The 18,670-nt window shown below is 44.9% G+C and overlaps 1 long non-coding RNA gene across 1 annotated transcript in view; it reads right to left on the minus strand.

Moving 5' to 3' along the window:
* LOC144771593 (uncharacterized) overlaps positions 1-18,670 on the minus strand; it is a 257,156-nt gene that overhangs the window by 193,607 nt on the left and 44,879 nt on the right. The gene's annotated exons all lie outside the window — the stretch shown is intronic.

The following is an 18,670-nucleotide window of genomic DNA, read 5'->3' on the forward strand; positions in this document are numbered from 1 at the left end:
CGCGGGACCTTGAAGTGCAATGTCAGTGTGTCGTGGTCTGAGAGTGCAGCTGGGACCACCTCAATGTCAGCGGCCAAGGGTGCCACCTCAGTTGACCCCAGAAAATGGTCTATTCAGGCATATGTGCAGTGTACATGAGAGAAGAAGGTATATCTTGGGGTGTTAGGGTGGGACTCCCTCCATAGATCTAGAAACCCTCTGCTGGTCAGCCATTGCCTCCCGTCTTTGGATATCGCCCCCGTGGAACCAAACCGTTGTCCCGACCTATCTTTGTCTGGGTCCATCACCAAGTTAGTGTCGCCACTCACCAAAGTAGCCTTCGTGTTGGATGTCAGAACTTCTGCCGGTGCCCCCCTAAGAAAGGGTTCTTGATGGGAATTAGGGGCGTATATTGACCCTATGACCAATGCCAACCCTCCCACCTGGATTTGGTATGCTAGGAGCCTCCCCTTGATTTCTGCCACCTTGTCTCCCACCTGGCCCTTGAAGTGATGTGCAAATAGAAGTGCGACCCCTGCTTTCTTCTCCGCCACGGAGGAGTAGTATTGAATTGGGAAAGCCCTGGAGCGCATCCTGTGCCAGTCTTTGGGGAGCAGGTGAGTTTCTTGTAGCAGGCATATCTCCGCCCTGGAGTTCTCCAAATAAGACAAGACGGCCCTGCGCTTGATGGGGTTGTTAAGCCCCTTTACATTTAGCGTGAAAACCTGTAACTTGGATTCGGCCATGTGGGAAGTATGTGTAGGCTCCGTTTGGGGCTGTACTGCTCCTGACGTCTACCATCTCTCCTGTTCTGCATGTGCGTGCCACACCGGTATTCCCCTCCCGTTCCCCTGAAATACCCCCCCCGGCCTCTCCGCTCCCCCCAACACCAGACCTCTAACCCCCCCTCAAGAACCCCCCCTAACCCAAATTCAAAACTGTGACGAACCATTAGTGTCCCAGTCCTGCCTGTCCATCGCAGGGCTGTGGTAGTAGTACCTGGTGGAGCAATGTCCAGTGGCGACTTCCGTGGCTTAGAATGTAACGTGCTATGTCGTCCCCCCTCGTAAAGGGCTCAGTCTGAAGGCGAAGTTTCTTTGGCGACCTCCATGATGGCTGTGGCTCTTTCTCTTGAGATGATGTCGGCATCCGGTTTCGTGTGCGGCCTGTTGGGACGTCTGCGGCGGACCCTCTGCCAACCTTCCTTGGTGGAGTCTCTTGCGGGTTTTGGTGGCGGAGATTCTTCTGACAAGTCTATGCCCAGCAGGACGCAAGTGTCTTGCAGCGACCTCAGCTGTTGTAGGGCTCCATTCCACTTGAAAATCAGCCGTTCCGGGTGGCCCCAGGAGTATGGGATCTCCTTGCTGCGTAGAAAATCTGTGGCCACTTTGAATGCTTTCCGCTTCTGCAAGGTGTTAGCAGAGAGGTCCTGAAAGAGGGCCACAGGGTGGCCCTGGAAGCGGAGTAGTTGTTTCAGGCGGGCCTCCCTGAGTATCTGTTCCTTGAGGGGGAAGTCCGGTAGGAAAGCCAGGATGTCCGGGGGGGTGGGGGGGGGGGGTGAGCGTCTTGGGAGCCCCACTCTGTGAGCTCTGTCGATTCTGACTTCGAAGTCTTCTGATTCCCCTAGGACTCCACGGAGCAGGGCTTGTAAGTAGCTGGTGATGTCCGCCCCTTCCTCTTTGACAGGGACCCCCCGGACCCGTATGTTGTTCCATCTGGAGCGGTCTTCCAAGTCCTCCGCGTGTGCCTGCAGGTCCAGCTGCTGGTCCTGCAAACGCAGGACTTCTTGCTGTAGTTGTTCTATCTAGTCGCTCCTAGTTTGGTCTGCGCCTTCAATAGCGGCCACCCGTTCTCCTAGACTGTCCACATCTCGCCTGATCTCCCTGACCTCCCCAGCCACTTCTTGTTTCAGCGTTTGGGAGTCGTCTCTGAGGGAGGTAAATAAGGACTGCTTTTTCCCTAGTGGTGGTTGGCTTCAGGAACATGTTGCTTTGTTTTGTTCTTAGTTCATTTAATTCCTGTAAAACAGCCAAACGAGCTTTGATATCAAATTTCTTATCTTCTACCACTGTTCCATGACAATTAAAATCCGGAACCAACATTCTTGTCCCAAATAGGACCTCGTATGGAGTGACACCCCCTAGAGAGCTTCTTGGCAAGTTGTTCAAAGCACGTTGGACCCCATACAGATGTTTGGCCCACCCATCAGCCGAACCTAATACCCTAGCTGTTATAGACTGTTTTATGTCCCGTTTTTTTCTTTCCACAACAGAATTTCCCTCAGGATGGAATGGAGAAGAATACCGCAATTCAATGCCCAAACTGGCCATGGCATCTTTGCAAGCTCAAGAGCTAAACACAGGGCCCTGGTCAGAATGTAGTGTGCCTATTGCGTATGTGCCGATAAAGACTCGCAAATCTTTAATAACAATTTGAGGGTCAGCCGAGCACTGAGGTCACATCCAAAGGAACCTTGAACACGAGTCCACTGCGACCATGATATATTTGTAGCTACCATCCCTTTGTAAGGGACCGCAGTGATCCAGGTAAACACACGCTAATCGTTTATCTGAGATTAAGAGGGGCGTTTCACAGTAGAGACTTTCATCTTTTGGCTTATTTCACAGTCTAGGACATAGTTTCTGGTCTGTTTCCTAATGCCTGGCCACTAGTACCATTGTTTTACTAACAATACAGTGGCGGAAACACCTGCATGAGCAGAAGTGAGCCCTTCATGTGCTGCTAGGATTAGTCCTAATCTATGTTCCATGTTTGAAATTACCCTATCCCCCACTCTAGGGATTCGAGCAAACAGTACATTGTTTGTATTAGTTATATATGAGTATTTGAGTGGAAACTCTTTAGGTAACGTACCTCCGCTGCCTTTGCTTCTAGCATTGACAGCCAGTATTATTTCACTGTCTATTTTTGTATTTGAACGAGTGATTGCAGCTACTGAAGCCAGTTGCACAGCCCCCTTTGTGGCTTCATCAGCCAATGAATTCCCTTCAACGTGAACGCCATCACTTTGATGACTCTGTGTGTGTATCACATGAGTGTTTTGTAGTCTGTTTCGCATCTGAACTACTTGTTCCCAAAGCATTTTATGCTTAATTTTGCCACCTTTTGCATCTTTGAAACCATTTTGAAGCCAATTCTGTAAATATTCATTGTAAGATTGTACACAGTAGAAAGAATCGCACACTATGAGTGTTTGGATTTTGCAATCCGTATCTTCAAGTGCCATTATTTATGAATGCTTATAGTTCAGCTCGTTGAGCTGTACAATCTCCTAGAGATTGCGTTTTTGTGACCATAGGTCTGAATATGCCATTGTGCATACTACCTTTAACGATCGCGCATGTTGCACTATTAGGTTGCTCCCCCCCGTAGCGGGTTGTGCAGATCCGTCAGTATAAATTATACATTCATACTGGTCTAGAGGGAGAATTTCAGTAGGCAAAGGACATTCTTGTTCGTATTGCAGGAATGCTTTTGTTTTTAAATAAGGATCAAAAATGTATTCAACATCAGTTGCAGCAAGAGAATTAACCCATTGTATCCATCTTGGATGTAACGCTTTTACGTTCGGAATGCTCGCTTTTGTAACTGCCTCCAAGGCTGGTACATGAGTTACGACCATAATGTGTTTACCCTGTGCTAGGGCTCTTTCTTTAGCTGTAGCTGTTTGAACTGCTGTCAGAATTTTTTCTGTCAAAGTGAATTTCATTTCTGCTTGTGTGTGCAAATGTGAATTGTATGCAATTGGTACTTTTTCACCCTCGTTAAAAGTTAAAGAGGTGAATCCGCATTGACCCGGAATGATTCGGATCACTAAGTTGCGCACTTTTACGCTTGATTGTAAATGTTTAGTTGCTAACATGTCTCTTTGTAGTGAACGCAACATTTCTCTGTGTGTTTTTGTGTCCAATTTATTGTTTTAAAATCAGGTTTGATTAATTCGTAGAGAGGTTTAACCCTTTCTGCGTAGTTTACAATATAAGTTCTTCCAAAATTCAGAAAACCTAGAATCAACTGCAAGTTTTTCAGCGTTTTTGGAGGTTGCAGCAGCGCACACTTTTTTAAAAAGTTGGCTGCCTGGCTTTTGCCTTCACTTGATAGTTCATATCCTAAGAAAAGGACATTGAGATGGGCAATTCTTGATTTTTTTTAAATTGAATTTATAACCCTCAGAGGCGAAGCCCAGTATAATGGTGTTCACCCTTTTCAAGTGCCTGTTTAGGTAATCGTCTGTCAGATAGATATCAACAACATACGACAATGCCTCGTCCTCAAAACTTTGTAGTAACTCTGTTACCCTTGCTGAGAATAACCCTGTACTATTCTTGAATCCTTGAGGGAGACGGCAGAACTGACCTTGTGTCTCCATTATTGAGAAAGCGGTCAAATACCTACTTTCCGGTGCAATGTTTTGACAAAAGAAACCATTTGATATGTCTAATGTGGTTTTGTATTTTTTACGTACAATGTTATTCATTAATGCTGTACTGTGTGCATTTTGCACTGCAAATGTTTTGCAACAAGAGTTTAGATGTCTGTAATCCAAAACTAGATGATATGTATTGTCTGGTTTGGAAACAGGAAACAAAGGATTGCTCATTGATGAGGAGCATGTTTCAATCACCCCTTGGTATTCAAGTTGATCTAATATCTCCCTGACCTGTTTTTTAGCTTCTTGCTTAACTGGATACTGCCTTTGTGCAGTTGGTTGATTTTGTAACTGGATTTTATGGCGAGGTGAATCCTCAACCAATCCTACAAGATTTTTGTATAATGCCGGGGCTTGGGCAACTGCCCATTTCCTGGCATAAGTATATTTTAAATGTACTGGACTATGGTTAGAGAAGACTGGCATAATGATGTCTTCGCCATGTGGGCACACCCTGACAAATTCTGGTGGCCAGTCTTGTTCTGCTAGAAGTATATCATAACCCTTTGAAAGTCGCTCCCACTTTTCTTGGTATGTCTCCCTCCATCCGGATTGTTATTTCATATAACCTATGTGGAGAGCTAACCCTGGTATCTGCAGGTTCAACTTCAATGTCTTCATTTAAGTCCACTGTCTCCAGAAGTCCCTTCATGTTCTGGCAAGCTATTGTCACTTCTGCTGCACTGTACAACATTGGCTGAGCCCATTCTACATTCTTGAGCTGTGTTCTCAGAATCCTCGGCATGTCTGATCTTCAGACCTGCTACTTTCTTTTTTGTGAATTGAGGTTTTGCTTTTCTGAACGTGTTGATCGTCTTTGGACTTCACAGGTTCTTCCTTGTGTTCTGACCGTCCTCTTCTTTCTGATGTCTGTGATGATATCTGAAAGATACGAGAGGAACGTATATCAGTATCTTGATACCTGTCAGGTTTTCTCAAATTATCCCTATTCCTGAGGTTGTACCTCCTTTCAGAGGGTTCCTTTTGAGGAGACCTAGCTCGGGATTAATAATGTTTCTCTTTTGAATGTTGTTTGCTATGTTCCAACTTCTTTTTAGAAGATATAGAATTGCTTTTAGTAAAGACCTTTTCAGGACTTTCAGACAGTTGTGGTTTAAGTGGTTTCCCACCCAAACTGTCTCTGCCTAATTCTTAATACGATTTTTCAATTATTCTGGCTAGTTCTTGTGTTGTTCGGTTACATCAAATTCACTTAATTTCTGGCGGTTTGCCACTGATGCTGCTTCTCCTTTAATATTAGATAATATTGTTGATGAGACCTGGTTGAAATTTTTCAGTAATTTCATACCTAAATTCAGAGCAGGCTCTGCCCCATATTCATTTTGAATCTGTTTCAGGACGTTAGGTATTACCGCCATGGACAGAACACCACGTGCTTTAGTGTAGATAGCAGCAAAGACTGTGCCCCAAGTGGTGCAGTCTTCCAGATGTGGTGTGAACCCCATTGGTAAACAGATTGTTAGAATTCTATGTTTCTCACAAGGGCTGGTATTAGGAAATACCGCTTTGATTTGAGTCATTTTTTGTGCTATCCAGAATGGAATTTGTTCACGTTTTGTGGGTAATTTACCCATGACTGCTTGTAAAGTCTGTGGAGGTATTTTAACTGTATTCCCATGGTGAGACGTTTTTTGTGGAATAACTAAGGTTGGTTGGACTGTTAAAGTCCGCATGGCATATTGGACCAATTGTTTGTAGATTTTGATAAAATCCTTTAGTTGAACAAGTAATTCTACGTCAGTCATGTCTTCGATTTCAGGAAGAGGTGTGTAGCCTGCTAAAACCGGCCTTGTTGCTCCTGGTCTACCTAGTGGACCGAGCCTGGTAATGTGATTTAAATGTTTTAGGGCACCTTTAAACCAGAGATTATGCTCCTGGTATGTGAGTGGAATTTCAACATCCTAGAAAGGAATATATTCTTCTGGTGGATCATCTTCTTTGTAGAAGTGAAACAAATGTGTTATTGGATTTGATTCAGGGAATACTATCCATGAGTAGAATACCTCTGTCTGGTGAGATTCACGTGCCTCTATTACAAAAACCGTTCTACCACCTCTTTGTGTTAGGCCATGTTTTATAAGTTTTAGAGTGATGGCTCTCCTTAAATTAATAGGAATGATTATAGCATTCTCATAGGTTTCAGTGAAACTTGTAAAGTTTAAAACTGCTTCGGCTTGGTCAGCTGCAGCTCCACCGGTGTCGGTGTTATTGTCGTTATTAGACATTATGAAACGAAAACTGCAGAGCAAGTTTCAAGGGAACAAAGATAAGGTGCACAATATTTTGGAACACTGTATCCTTTAACGTTGAAAAAACCAAACAGCTAATGCATAGGATTTTTCATCCTACTCAGCTATGATGGATATTATCCCTTACCCACTCCAGACATCTTATGGAGTATTATGAGTAAAGGGTCTCTGAGAAAAGCACAACTGAGTTACTTCAGTATCTAGCAATGAATTAGTGCCTTACCAAACCGTTGGGCGCCATGTAGTGTAGTTCCTATATCCCTGATAAGCTCTGCGCATTGGAATAATATACTCTATAGTTTTGACATAGGACTGAGGTCAGTATGCCTCTATCAAGTATATTAAACTGAATTACCTGTGTGTGCCAGCTATATCAGAGGTCACTAGAAACTTCTTGAATGAACAAGAATTGATTAGTTTCTAACAACCGCATAAACATGACAACTTTGTTTCCCCTTTAGAATCAGAACAATCTCAGAATCGTGGAAACAATAGATAACAGTTTCACTCAGTCAATCGTGCATGCTTCGTTTCTACAGAGTTGCACAGAAATAGAGAGATGGGCGTTTAAATAAAAGGGTTTATCGAACAGTCTTATTTCTCATGCAAGAGATATGAACTGCTACAATCGTAAGACAGAATGCGAAGTATAATACGCTCAGCGTTAGCAGTAAGATAAAATAATACTGCAATAGCATGGTCTGTAGCTATGACATATATAAAAATACACACATAAATAACACAGGCTAAAATACTCAACTGGTGCTTCTAAAATAATCCTACCCCAGTGTACCTAACCTAAGTATAGTACGAGGGAAGAAGTAGGTGCTGTTTAGTTTAAGTTCAATTTAGTTGTGATAAGAGTTGCCAAATTTTTCTCTAAGTTATAGCCTGCTCCATACCTTAGAAAGAGAGAGGTTGGTATCTCTTTCCAGGACTCGATCTCTAACACCCCGCAAGGGGAGTCAGACACACTGGAGCTGGGTTCTCGGCGAGGAGGATGACAGCGTGTGGTCATTGCGTCAGTTGGGAACCCGCTCTCCTTTCAAACTTGCCGTGGGGAAGTACGTTGTGCAAGCATGCAGCTGGATCTTACCGTGCACCGTAGTTTGCCATGGCAAGTGAAGGTATATTTATACCTAGAAGGTGTTTAGGAATGCCAGTATTGATGTACAAGTAGGGCTTAAGAACGTCATGAATGAACCCCTAAGGAATAGATGTTCATGCATATTAAATGAGTTCATGGAGAAATCAATTTCCAGGCAAGGGGAAGTACTAAAGGCTTAAGAGTCTGGTTTTCCAAGAACTTGTTGTGATGAAGATGAATGAATGTAGTTGACCATGCCTGTATTTGGGTAGCATGAACAATGCCTAAATAAGGGTAGGATTTCTATGCCTAAATAAAGGCAATGTGAATTGTACCTATATAAGGGCATGATTAGGGAAATCTATATACAGTAACTAAATCGACACACAACACAGGCACCCTTGCACCAGAGTGCAAGGGTGTCTGTATGCAGGAGACAATTGTTTATGTGTAGGAGGGTGTCCCTTCCGGCACATAAACAATCCGAGAAACGCCATTCTGTCACTTTCATGCGTGCTGCTTCATGCAGCACACATGAAAGTGACAAAACAGCATTTTAAAAAAAAGTTTGTTTATGTACAAAAAGGGACACCTTTCTGTACATAAACAAACAATGGCATTTTGCTTTTTCCAAGCGTGCTGCACAAGACAGCACACATGGAAAAAGCAAAAACGTTTCATCATCTTAAGACCATTTTTTACCTGGTCTTAATTTTGGCGCTGCCTCCGATGTACGCCACCCTTGTACATAGGGGCAGCATCAAAATAAATGGGTGTTGCAGTGGAAGCCCACCACAACACCCACTGCCCACCCCTTTCACACTAACCATAGCGTGAAAGGGGTACTTATTTACAAAGCAGAGTCAACCCACGTTAAGTGGCTTAATGCTGCTTTGTACATAAGGTGCAGCCCCTATTGCCATCATAAAGTCACTATAGGTGACGTTGTGGTGGCGATAGGGACTTATATATATCCCCCTAAGTCTCTTATGTGTGAACCCTTATAAGCATGGTGTGCTCGCCCTACCCAATCTCTTGAGTTTATCATATGACTCAGGAGGAACATGACTTTTCGATAATAGAGCAACATCTGGTCAGGCATGCTGTAGGTAGAATGATATCTTCTTACTTTACTTTATGTAATGTGTTTACATTAACAGAGATTACTATTTGGTCACGTGATATGGATATAGGAACTCGAAAACTGTTGATCCAGGGACGTGTGGTAGATTCTACCAAGTGTAGAAAGCTAACCGATTGCAGATGCAGATTCACCTGGAGCTATATAGAAAGCTGTAGAGAGCTCAAACTGAAAAGATATGCCTAGGTTGATGTGTTAGGAGTGTCTCACAGGTACGTGAAAATCTCTGATGTGGCTAGGTGAGTAAACAGAAGCCAATGAGTGCGACTCCTGCTGCCAGTGTCAGCCTCATCAATGTCATAAAAATAGCACAAACACTGACCGCTTCAATTATGGTATTTAATATGTGTCAGGGATAGAGTGGATCTACAGTGAGCCCCACGTCTACCAAACCATGAACAACTGGAACTTGAGGGTAAACCACACCAGCCACACCACAGGCCAACCGGGTCACCAGATCACTAGTTGCCAGGAATCACTATAGAAACATACTCTGTCTGATGTGAGTAAAATTTATAGCATCCTATGATGGGGAATCGTAGAGATGCATGAAGAGAATTGACAGACATCCCCCTTTCCTTGATCTGGCTTACCCCATCCTGCCATCATAACCATGTATTGTAACTGGCAGGCATGCAAATTACCTGCCTAATTCTGGTGATACTCTTGTTTTAAGTAGTTTTTAACTGTGATCTCGACTTATGTCTGATGGGCATATGACGATTCAGTTGTTTGTGCTTGTGTTCTGAAGTCCAGTTCCTCATAATAATAATAATAATAATAATAATAGTAATAATAATCCACATTTGTAAAGCGCGAACACTCACCCGTAAGGGTCTCTAGGCGCTGGGGGCCGTCGGGAAGATTAAGCGAGGTATTGCCCAGAGTCACATGGTGCTGGGCTGACCTGCCGCTGGTGCCAGGGATCGAACCGTGATCTCCAGATTCCAACGTCAGTCGCCCTGGCCGCAGAGCCACACCTCTCCCCGCTCCTAACTTCTCATCACTCCTTTCAATCGATGGAGAGCTATCCTCAGATCTTTTAGGGTGTCTGGAATCCTGAACTGCTTTTGCCAGCGAGGATGATGCATCCATGTCCATCAATTTCTATGTGGTCTATTGATCCTCCAAATGATTTGATTCCTCAACCTCCTTGGTACGACTGTCTACTAAGGGTCTGTTGCCCTATCAAACATAAGTGCAGCATGCTGCCATTTGCCTGTAGCAAGATTGCCACCATTTTACAATGTGAGCAGTTGTCTTTTTGTGGCTCCTAATCACTGCTATGCCCTGGACCTCTACTGGGCCTCACCAATTAATCCTAGTGAAGCCCAATACAATTGGCTCCCCACTCCATACCAGTCACCAATCTGACATGCATTCTTCTCTATATGGAGAAGCGTGGCTCAATGGTTAGAGCGGCAGACCCTGATGCAGAGGTCTGGCCCGGGCCCAGGGTTCAATTCCCGCCTCGGCGGCTCTTGGACTCAATTTCCCTGGACCTGGTAATTCTTGCCTCGGTGCCTAGTCTAATCATGGGTCCCACTCAGTGACTCTGGGCAATAGCTTGCTTAATCTCCACAACAGCCTCAGCAGCGCTTGGATGCCTGGCTTCACCTTGGGGGTGCCCAGGAGTGGACATTTCACAGGAAAGCCAGGATGGGTTCCACAGCGGTATGAATACAGCGCTACGAGACCTCTGGGTAGAAGTGCGCTATATAAATACAAACACATTTCTATTGTGAAGATGAACACTTGCTCATAAGTGGCAAGCAATGCTGGAGTGGCCCCTGATCCATACCAGGACACACCGTAGATCACCAGGCTGGGCTTCAGAGGCCTGACACTAGTCCTTTAGACAGTCCCGGTATTCCTGACTGTTGGGCTCAACCTGACATCTCACCATGTAACAGGGAACTGATGAGCTGCCACGGAGGAGTAAGCCAACACAGAGCCTCAAAAGAGAATCACTATCTTCCACAGCAGATGACTCTGCCCCTTTAATGATAGTTTTATTTTATATTTAAATGTAAATGCTCATATGTTTTCTTTGTTCATTTTTCCTTTTTTTGACATATAAAAACGTAATATTTAAGTAATCATTGGGCCAGCTTGCCAAGGCCAGACTTTTTTGACTATGCCACCGCTTGTTTTGACATTTTAACCTCTATCCATTTAAAGAAAGTAGATTGCTATGCCACCTCACTGTTTAAAGTGAAAGCAGAGAAATAAATTAGACTTCCGTTTCAGGCCTTCATCACCACATTTATTGATTTGCAAGGGTTTAGAGAAGCAACCATAGCTCTTAAAAATGAATGATGCATGGTTTCTGTAAATCCTTATGAATTGACTATTTGTGTAACCCCAGTGTGAGAGAATTACCCTTTTTATGTGGTCAATCCCATTTTGTCTGACTTTTATTGCCGGCTTTCTGACTCTGTGTAATGGGACACTGCTAACCAGGTGCCAGTGCATGTACTCTGACCCTTAATACATGGTGAAATTGGCTTACTATTAATTGGACATTTTAGATTTTGCTATAAGGCCACAGTATTTAGTGTTCCAAAATACACCCATGGCATGGAAAGTTAAAAGTCACCTGTGAACTAAACACTATTGTGCCATTCACAAGTGTGACAAGACAAACACAACTCCAAGTCTACCACTGCAGCCTGGCTGCTATAGTATTAAAACTGCAGACCAATCTGTCAAAATGACCCCATTTGTCAAGCACAAACCTCCCTTTCAAAAATTAATAAGTCATCACAATGTAGGTCTTGTAGCCCACAAGGCGAGTTCATTGTATTTAAACATAGAATATGTAGAAATTTGAAGTTAACATATCCTTACAGTGAAAAGCATTCAACATATTTTCATAGTAGGCAGACTGGCTTCCCAATAGAGAAACATTAGGAAGCAATATTTAATATTATTTCTGCTGTGTCGGGATTGGGACCTGCTGGAAAAATGAAAAAACAGCGATTTTTTATTTATTTTTATAGATCCCAACTTAGAGGTGCAGTTGGACTTTTAATACATATCAAGGGAAAACGGGCTCATAAAAAGTTACCTTTTCCCTCCCTCACACCTGAACAGGCCCTTTACTTTGTCCCCACAATCAGACAGACACCAATCCAAGTGGAGGGGGGTTGGCCCCAGAACAGGTTTAGGGTGACAGCAGAGGAGGGGCTGCTCATTACCCTGCCCACACTTCTGGGTCTGATGGGAGCCTTGCAGTGTACGAAGGGACGCAGGAGTAAAATGTCTCTGATGGTTTGAGGAATACGTGAACTGGGTACAAAGGGACTATGGTGGCTCCTTCATCCACATTAAGCAATGACTTCAGATTAATATTCAATTTTGAATGGACATGGATCGTGACGATATCATGATTGTACTTGCAGCTTTTGAGTAATGATTGAGGTGGAAACACTAAAAGGATCATTGGGGAGGTTCCAGGGATGTGGCATGTGTCATTCTAAATAGTTTTATTAGACATCATTTATAGTGCCCTGAAGAAACTCTTTGTGATGGGCGAAACGCATTGGCAGAGCCTGTTTATTTAATCCAGAGGAAAATGAATAACGAATTTATTTCCTGTTTACATTGGGAACTATGGAAATTGGAATTTTTGAAATTCCAAATTCCTTAACTGTAGTGTTATTATATTGCCTCTCCTTCTGTTGCTAACTTTGTATTTAATTTATGGCCTTGTGGTGGCTGGCCATTTGAGGTGGGCAATACATATTTGTTGTGACTTGTATGTGACTATACTGGGTGGTGCAGTAGTGTGTGTGCCTAGCAGTCATTCTTTGTTCACAATTGGGTGGGCATAAAGACTCTGCACAAGAGAAGAAAGGTTTCTCCATACTGGATTTAGTGAGTGAGGGGCACTGTAGCATTGCTTGCAGTAGGGCACAGAGGACCTGCAGCATAGGTGGGTAGGGTTATCCCTGAACACTTTTACCCTATTGGTTAGGGAGGGACCATGAGCCATCTCATCTGCACCCACAAGGTAGTTCCAAGCATAAATGTGGCAGCTCATGACACCTTCTTCAGATCACAAATGGGCCTGTGGAAGAACAGAAGAAGAACTGTATTTACTGATTGAGACCTGCAAAGCAAACTGAAGAGGCTGGACCAGCTACTACTTGGACCAATGGCAAAGATGTGTACTCCAAGGGTCAGTTGACTGACCTCCGTGTGGTTACAGGGACACAAGCTGCAAGCACCTTTTCAATAAAGCACCAACTGGACCTTACCTGGACCCTTCTGGAGGCCTCTGCTGGAGTGAGTCTTGACCCCCAAGTATTGTTCATGAGGTCATGCGACTTTTGGCTGTATATAACTCGACTTCTCCTAACACTTCCCAAAACTAGGGCTTAGGATTTTTTGCACTTCAAGACAGCTGCAGGACCGAACACACCTGCCAAGCGGATCTGCCCATTTCACAATCTCGCTGGGCTGAAGAAACAGGTTTCCTCCTTTGGAATTTCTCTGCAGCAGCAAATATGTTTGAGCAGCGCCTTGGTGTGAAGGTATCTGGCCTCATGGAGCAGTCGTTGAATTCAGTCTATAGCCTTGGCTCTCTGGAGGACCATGAGCTCCAAAAAAGAGACTAGGGTCTAAATTAGCAAAATGTCACCCAACGCAGCACACAATTGGGTTGCTGAGTGCAACTCACACACCTTTGCACCATAGCGTAAAGGTGTTTGTGTGAGTCTACCATGGTTTTTACCACAAGGGTAACCTTGCAGTACAAGATATAATGCCCAGACAAACTTTAAAACTTGTGCTACTTTGGATGTGTGCTATACAGCACAACATACACACAAAGTGTGGAAAGTTAGGAGAAATAAAAGCATTTCTTCATTTTAATGCCTCCTTTCAAGTGGTTTCATTTATTGGTGCAAAACCCTGTCTACTATTGTTAGTAGGTAGGGTTCTGGGTAAACAACCATGCTTAAGTGCATGGGAATAGCCATGTACCACCCATGGAAGTGGAATGGAGAGTATTACAAACATCTGCTTTGAGTTACTTTCAGACAACTTTCCAGTAGAAACTGAAAGTAAATTAAAGAACTTTTTTCACAGGTTTAGATCATTTTTTGTGAAGCAAACCCAGGGCAAAATATTTGTTAATCTGGGCCTAAGCCCAAAGGTAGAAATTTTGATTTGGCCACAGTCCCACAAGTAACCAGCTGGAGAGACGGCATCCTTGGGTGGACAATTCAAAGTTTCTGCTCAGAGTTTTTCCTGCCAAGACCAGAAGCTTCACCTGAATGCTGCCCACTGCTTATACAACTCTGTGGAGCCCTCTAGAATATAATGTAAGGAACTAGGACCCCCTGTATAGCTCTAAAGCTCCTAGGACAGGGCAAATTACCAATGGGAAAAACTTTCCTAGGCAGTGAGATTCACTCCAGAACACTCCCACCAGCACAACGGACCCCAACGTAGCAGCCAGCAACCTCACCAAGTGGCTGACCGCCTGCGCCGACGACCTTGCACCACTAAAGAACCCTCCCAGCAGACCCGGCAGCAAGAAAACCCCCTGGTTCACTGACGAACTCAAGGAATCCAAGAAGAACTGCCTCACCCTCGAGAAAGCCTGGCGGCTCGACCACACCACAGACAACTGGACCGCCCTCAAGCACGCCACCCGCAAACACCATCAACTGATCCGCGCCACCAAGAAGACGGCACTCAAAGAATGACTGGACAACAACACCCACGACAGCAAGGAACTCTTCACCATCGTCAAAGAGTTCTCCAACCCCAGCGCCGGAACCAACGACATCATTCCCTCGCAAGACCTCTGCGACTCCCTCGCCTCGTTCTTCCACCGCAAGATCGCCGACATACACAACAGCTTCGACTCAAGACCACGCACCCTACCACCGAACCAACGCCCACCACCACCACCCTCTGCAACTGGACCCCGATCAGCACCGAAGACACCACCCGCACGATGAACTCCATCCACTCAGGATCACCAACCGACCCGTGCCCATACCACGTCTTCAACAAAGCCGTCGCCACCATCGCACCCCATCTCCGAGACACCATCAACTCCTCCTTCCACACCGCCACCTTCCCGGAGAGCTGGAAGCATGCCGAACTAACCGCCCTCCTGAAGAAACCAACGGCGGACCCCACCGACCTCAAGAACTACCGTCCCATCTCGCTCCTTCCTTTCCCGGCCAAAGTCATCGAGAAGACCGTCAATAAACAACTTGCCGCCTTCCTCGAGACGAACGGATCCCTCGACCACTCGCATTCCGGATTTCGGGCCAACCACAGCATCGAGACCGCCCTGATCGCAGCCACCGACGACATCCGAACCCTGATCGACAACGGGGAAACAGCGGCCCTCATCCTCCTGGACCTCACCGCAGCGTTCGACACGGTCTGCCACCGAACGCTAGTGAAGCGCCTCAGCAACATCGGGATCCGTGATAAAGCGCTGGAATGGATCATCTCGTTCCTCACCGGAAGAACCCAGAGAGTCCGCCTCCCTCCGTTCAGATCCGAGGCCACCGAAGTCATCTGCGGCGTACCACAAGGATCCTCTCTCAGCCCGACCCTCTTCAACGTCTACATGAGCCCCCTCGCAGCCATCGCACGCCAACACAACCTCAACATCATATCCTACGCCGACGACACCCAGCTGATCCTCTCACTCACCAACGATCCCACCACCGCCAGAGCCAACCTACACGAAGGGATGAAAGACGTCGCCGACTGGATGAGGAACAGCCGCCTTAAACTGAACTCAGACAAGACGGAAGTCCTCATCCTGGGATCATCACCCTCCGCCTGGGATGACTCCTGGTGGCCCCCAGCCCTGGGCACCGCTCCCAAACCAACGGACCACGCACGCAACCTGGGCTTCATCCTGGGCTCCTCCCTGTCAATGACCAGACAAGTCAACACCGTTTCTTCCTCGTGCTTCAACACTCTGCGCATGCTCCACAAGATCTTCAGATGGATCCCCACTGAAACCAGGAAGACCGTCACCCAGGCACTCGTCACCAGCCGACTGGACTATGGGAACGCCCTCTACGCCGGAACCACAGCCAAACTCCAGAAAAGACTCCAACGCATCCAGAACGCCTCCGCACGACTCATCCTGGACATCCCCCGACACAGCCACATCACCGGACACCTGAAAGAACTGCACTGGCTCCCCGTCAGCAAGAGAATCACGTTCAGACTCCTCACCCATGCACACAAGGCTCTACACGACCTGGGCCCCAAGTACCTCAACAACCGCATGACCTTCCACACGCCAGCGCGCCAGCTACGATCAACCAGCCACGCATTCGCCACCATACCACGCATCCGCAGAGCCACCGCCGGAGGAAGATCCTTCTCCTACCTGGCAGCCAAGACTTGGAACTCCCTCCCCATTCACCTTCGGCGTACCCAAGACCACCTCTCCTTCAGGAAGCAACTCAAGACCTGGCTGTTCGAGCAGTGACATACCCCCCTTCCCCAGCGCCTTGAGACCCTCCCGGGTGAGTAGCGCGCTATATAAATGCCGTGATTGATTGATTGATTGATAAGTATTACATTAATTTATATGACATAATGTGGGGGATGACCCAAGCTCAGTGCAATTAACTGACAACTGTTTGAAACATATTGATTATGCTTTTATTAGTGTTTTTTTTAAAGTTCAAACATCAAAAGGCAAAAATCTAACACATTTATATATAAGTGCCTATACATCAATTGTAATGTATTTACCATGGGTAACGGGGTGGTGAGCACTTTATCAAAAACAACACAATGAGGACATACATAATACAGAAACAACAATTATACATCAAATACAATTTTTTTTAAAATTGATTAAAAGGTTAAAGAAGGCACGCTCCATGCCGAAATGCACGTAGAGAATTGTAACAACTGTTACCATCTGCCACAATATATCAACTGCCCCATTTCTTTCACCTTTTAATCAATTTTTTCAAAAATTGTATTTGATGTATAATTGTTGTTTCTTTATTATGTATGTCCTCATTGTGTTGTTTTTGATAAAGTGCTCACCGCCCGTTACCCATGGTAAATACATTACAATTGATTTATAGGCACTCATATATAAATGTGTTTGATTTGTGCCTTTTGATGTTTGAACTTTTTTAAAAAAAACACTAATAAAAAGAATAACCAATATGTTTTAAACTGTTGTCCGTTAATTGCACTGAGTTTGGGTCATCCCCCACATTATGTCATATAAATTAATGTAATACTTATGAATCTCACTGCCTAGGAAAGTTTTTCCCATTGCCCTCTTGAATATAGCCTTGCTTTGTCCCGCTGAAGGATTTTGTGTCCCAGGAAAAAGACTTAGGGCCTGCTTACGATCTTGGCAGATGGGATACTCCGTCACAAACACAACAGATATCCCATACACCAATTTACAAGTTCCATAGGATATTATGGAACTGTAATTTGGGGGATTGGATGTCCCTCCATATCCACATTCACTACGTTTTGCAAGCTGTATTTTTTTACTATTTGTGACGTAAATGTTTTGTGACTTTTTGCAGTATGAAGGCATCTAGAATCCTTTTGCATTATAAAGGGTGAAACTGGATAAAACATTGTATTGTGACTTGATTGTCAATATCCGGGACCCTGGAGACAGCGCCATCACTAGTTGTGCTACCTGCAGACGAGGAGTCTGTGCTGCCAGACGCCCGCTGAAGCCCTCATTAGGGTTTAATGAGGTACTGCTGACCTCAAATAGGAGTGCACAACACTTAGTCACTCACCAAGGACAAGACCTAATTGTTCTTGCTCCATTCTAGGTCCTGAAGAAAGCCCCATGACCCCCTAAGGGCAACATAGAAGGCTGAAACATGTTGACCACCGAACCAGAACACTAAGGTGCAGTGGACTCATAACTGGTCCCCCTCTGCACACCTCTCACCATTTTAATAGCCTCACCATACACCTAACAGAATAAAGTTTATTCTTAGGCAGTATGAGGATTTATTTTTAACTTCACTTGAGCACTTTTTCACGTGTCACCTATAACTGATCACTACTGTATAAACCAGTGGTTCCCTCCAGGTGGAGGAAGCATACCAAAAAGAGACCCGATGATGATGCTGTCACGTATGAGATAACAGGCGAAGAATCAAGATATACCGCCACACGGCCTGTATACGTGAATGAAGGTTTTTTAAGTACTTCTTAAGTACTGACGGACAGAACGATCTGGACCCTGGTAGCAGGTACAAGTGATCCATTACCGATGGATTATGAATGACTGACAGGAAGCTGAATGGATCATCGCTTCTTCTAACTCCCCCCCCCCCCCCATTTTTGATTTGATCATCTTGATTCTCAAGTAACCTAGGCCCAGATTTGCAATGTTTTTGCATTAGGCTGTGTCACTTAAGTGGCACAGCCTGGACACAAAATAATTGTTGCCATTCACTAAGCCATGCAAAGCCACTTTGCGTGGTTTAGTAAATACAATGTAAATGCAAGACAGTGCCTAGTGCTGCCTTGAATTACTTTGCGTTGTGTAGGTAGTACATGGGTGGAGCAAGTCCTTTCCCATGCATCCACCCATCTATTTTGACATCAATCCAGCATTACAAATTCTTGTAAATCTGGGTTTGCAACAAAATATCATCCACCAGAGGCTTAACATGGAGAAATATCTTTATTTCTCCTTGTTACCTCCTCTTTCTGCATGTCCTGCATTTTGCAGCAAATATAGT

The sequence above is a fragment of the Lissotriton helveticus genome, chromosome 8 (assembly GCF_964261635.1).
Source record: "Lissotriton helveticus chromosome 8, aLisHel1.1, whole genome shotgun sequence".
NCBI classification, from domain to species: domain Eukaryota; kingdom Metazoa; phylum Chordata; class Amphibia; order Caudata; family Salamandridae; genus Lissotriton; species Lissotriton helveticus.